The sequence below is a fragment of the Xyrauchen texanus genome, chromosome 12 (genome assembly GCF_025860055.1).
Source record: "Xyrauchen texanus isolate HMW12.3.18 chromosome 12, RBS_HiC_50CHRs, whole genome shotgun sequence".
Taxonomy (NCBI): Eukaryota; Metazoa; Chordata; class Actinopteri; order Cypriniformes; family Catostomidae; genus Xyrauchen; species Xyrauchen texanus.
The window spans coordinates 35,406,682-35,411,186 of NC_068287.1; the positions used below are offsets into that span (position 1 = coordinate 35,406,682).

The following is a 4,505-nucleotide window of genomic DNA, read 5'->3' on the forward strand; positions in this document are numbered from 1 at the left end:
GAGCATGTGTTGTTGAGTTGCAGACAATATAAAGAACAGAGGAAAAATATGATGGAAGAGCTAGGAAAAATTGGAGCAATAGGGACAGGAATGAAGGAAATACTGGAAAGTGGGGAGAATGAACAAAGCAGAGGAAATATTTTATTATTTTTATCAAGAACAGGACTGATGAGAAGAATATGATGTAACTGGACATGACAGGAAATAAAGCCGGAAGATGGCGGTAGTGCAACGCTAATGGATGCAAGCTGCCGATAAACTCTAAAGAAGAAGAAGAAGAAGAAGATGAACAACCAATCGCGTTCGATATGGATATAGCGAGAGCTATATATTTTTCCGCGCAGGAGCAAGAGATTATTATTCAGAAATATGAATAGGAGTGTTTTTCAAGCACGCAGTAACACTGTATCTGCTGCCAAAGCAAGAGAACAATCTTGGAGGAAGATTGTTGATTGCGTTAATGCGTAGGCTAAGTTAAACAATTAATGTAAATTTATGTAGGATAATCATATAAAAAATTTATTAAATGCTAAAATTAAAATGTGTATTCGTGCTGATATATATACATGCATACATAAGTGTGTGTGTGTGTGTGTGTGTAGAAAGTGTGAATGTATTAGGCTATTACATCCTAGGAAAGATTGATATTCATTGATTTTTAGATGCAACCCCAACTCCAAACGTTCTTGGCAGCAGATCAAAACAAAATATAAAAATATAATTCAAAGTGGTGAGTATTTACCAAAACCTTTTATTACTTTTGTGAACATTTAATCACAAACACTTGTTTGCAGCAAACAGAAAAAAGTGTGACATAAGGAAAACTAGGGGAGGGCCACCTCCTCCAGAATACACTGTGGTGGAGGAGTTGGCACTGAGTAACAACAAGGGGCGGCCGATTATGGATGGGATTGCAAGTGCTGTACAGTCTGACCCTGGTGCTGGCTCCTCTAAGCAAGTGACACTGGGTATGTGTGTGCAATGCATTACTAATGTTTAAAAAAAAAAAAGTTAAATATGGCTGACTCTATGTTCTGCACAGTAGAGGGAAATACAGTGTCCCTGTTGAAGCCAGCACACATGCACACAGTCTCCTGCACAGAGGTCAGTACACCAGACAGAACACAATGAACATAACCTGCTTTATAACAATTTTGATTTAAATTGGCCTTCAATTTATAGGGTGAACCAAATGATGAAGACACTCTGTCTGTGTCTTCAGAGACAGTTGCTGAGGTGAATGCACTGGGCTTTTTATTATAGCACACATTTGAATGTCATAATTAAATGACTGGCTCTTACACATCTCTTTTATTGTAGGATTTTTCACAACCTGCCCCAGAAACTGAAGCCTCTACCTCAATGGGCTTTACAAAAGGAGTCTAGAACTAGACTGTTCACTGAAGGAGCTGGACTGTGAGCTGAGGAGGCTCCAAATTAAAAAAATTAAATTGGAGATCAAACAGCTGGAAAAAACAGATCTCAGTATGTGAATTTTTTTTTTTTTTTTTTAACCAAGTTACCCTGTATGAACACTATGAATGTTTATTAATGTCATTTTTCTTTCTCTCTTTCCTCCCTAGCCACATGACCAATAAAACAGTTTGAGACCTATCAGCAGTGTCAGTGTGCTTTTATTAAGTAAAATATTGTGTTGTGATTGCATCTCTGACAGCTGCGCCAGCTGGGTGGTCAATTGTGATGGGGTCAATTTCATCAGGGAGAAGCTGGTTTTGTGGTGGTACTCGCTCCTTTCTGATAGTGGCTATATTGTGCAGAATGGCACATGCAGCCACTATCTGTGATGCCCGCTCTGGTGACACTCTTAAATGCCTAAGGCAGTTGAAACGTGCCTTTAGGATGCCAAAGGTCATCTCGATCTTGACCCTGGTTTTACTGAGGGCCACATCGAAGCGGTTTTGTGGCCCTGTCTGAGGGTCAGGATAGGGGTTAGCAAAACCTCTGGCATGCATAACCTCGATCTCCTACCAACAGGCCATCAAAAAGCCCTGTCATAGAACAGAAAAGGGAAAAATTGTGTAAGCTTTTCAAATTAAAACTTTAAGGTGTACTGTACCAATTTTAACTTGCCTTCCTCAAAGCGCTGACACAAAATAGACTCACGGAAAATTCGTGAGTCATGCACTGAGCCAGGCCATTTGGCATCCAAACTTGTGATCATGCATTCATGATCACAAGTCATCTGCAGATGAAATGTACAGTAAATAATTGTCCTATCTGTTAGTTACTTATTTAAAGATTGATCTCAATGCAAATAAAAATAACTTCACATTTTTCAAATACCTGAACATTAAAGCTGTGAAAGGACTTTCTGTTCACATAATCTGCCTCATGTTCTCCTAGAGCTGTGGAGATTGCAACATGTGTGCAGTCTATTGCTCCTATGACTCTAGGGAATCCTATCATAGGAATTAAAAATATATATATTTAAAATCATTCTTAACAGCTACTGTAGACTATTGCATTATATATTTCTAAGTATGAAATGTGCTTTTTTGCAGAAGAAAAAAAACGAACGTGAAAGGTTAAATTTGTTCATATGTCACCCAATCAAGATATCTTACCGGCAATTTTATAAAATCCCTCTTTTATGGACATGGTCGATAAATGTCCAGGGAACACAATGAAGCTATTTATGTACCCCTGCAGAGCGAGGACCACCTTGCGAATGGTCCGACAGACCGTGTTTTTCCCTAGATTCTCTGCATCACCGACCGCATACAAGTATGTACCACTTGCCAAAAAACGCAACGCAATACATACCATTTGCGGTACAGTAAGGGCATGGCTTCGACGAGTCACATTTGTTATGTGCGGCTCAAGAAGTTCACAAAGATAAGACATTCCTTCCGCGGAAAATCTGTATCTTTCATACAAGTAAGTATCGGGAAAGTCAAATGGATTTTGTCTGTCCCTAAAAACTCTTTCTCTACGAAGTGCTCGTCTAACAATTTGCGCGGAGATGTCCACAGGATTTGGGAGAAAAGGTGAAGCCATTGCAGCAGAGAACAGACGCTGGGAATTAGCTGCGTCACCTATGTTTCTTTGCTCACAGCTGATTGGACAAACTTCAGTCTGAGATCTTGAATCCAGAACATAACCTGCCCCGGAGCAGGTTAGCCGTGCAGCGTAAGATACCATGGCAACGAACACCGATTAAAGCCGAGCTACTTTCATAGTACCTAAAACCCAGGGTTGGCGGAAGCTAAACTGGAACATAGCTGGCTAGCCACCTAAACCGGCTTCATGGTACAGGCCCCTGGTGTAACTCGGGAAGTTGTAGTTGTCATCCTGTACCTGTCTCTCAGGTGTGATATTCGTATGTACTGATCCTGTGCAGGTGTTGTTACACGTGGTCTGCCACTGCGAGGATGATCAGTTGTCCTTCCTGTCTCCCTGTAGCGCTGTCTTGGGCGTCTTATAGTACGTTGCAATTTATTGCCCTTTAAGCATTTCCTAGATGCAGATGTTGATTTTAAGATAAAAAAATTTTTTCCAAGATTTGAGATTTTGAAAGACTTAGAATGTAAGCCACTTAAACATGCTCTCATTCCCTTCTTGAGTATTGTGAAACCTCAATTTGTAAAAACTAAATTTCTGCGGAAATTTAGTAATACCATGAAAAGGAAGTAATACCATGAAAATGAACAACTAATCAAAACATTATTTATTTATAGTTATACTTGCATCAGCAAACAGCACTAACATTTTTTTGATGTCACAGTCTGTCTGTCTGTCTGTCTGTTTGTCTTTTTAAATAGCTAAAATAATAGTTAAAATAGGTTTAAATGTCATATAGCATGTCACAGTATATCTATCTATATCTATCAGCTTTGGAATAGGCAATGGACTATTAGTAAGCAGTAAGGGTTAAAAGTGTTTAGATGGAAGCTTTGACCTAGGCAAGTCGTTGCTGTTGATTTTATGGTCATTCATTTTTCTTCATTTTATGATCATTTTAGGTTGATTTTATGGTTATTAATGTTCGTAATGCTGCTATTGTTTTATGCAATTAAAATTAACTTGATGTCTCATTGTTTTGAATTATAAACTCTAGTCATTGCTGTTAGATTTAATGTTTATTTCATTCATGTAATGTTTAATGCGCTTTTTAAAAATGTCATAAGGAGCTCTTTTTGTTTGTAATTAAGAAAGGAATACATTTCTTCCTCTTTGTACTTTTTTTTTAAAATGGTAAAATCCTACTCAAATACGTCTGACATAAAATTGAAACAGGATGAAAGTAATCCAAAAGTAATTTATAAGATTGTTACCGATTGCATTTTTTGTAATGTAATTTGGAATCAGTACCTATTTATATATTTAATTGTACTTACTTATTATAATTTTTTGTTTTGTTGTTTTTTTGGCACTGAAGTACTGAACGAGCTTGCTCATGAAATAACCCTAAATGTGTTAGAAGTCTGTTTGCAGGACAGTTGGTCATGTCCAGGCTCAGGGAGAACAGTCAGTGGATATATAGT

At 38.0% G+C, this 4,505-nt stretch overlaps 1 pseudogene; it reads right to left on the minus strand.

Moving 5' to 3' along the window:
- Window positions 1-1,478: 1,478 nt before the first annotated feature.
- Window positions 1,479-3,018, minus strand: LOC127652589 (putative nuclease HARBI1; annotated as a pseudogene).
- Window positions 3,019-4,505: the final 1,487 nt, after the last annotated feature.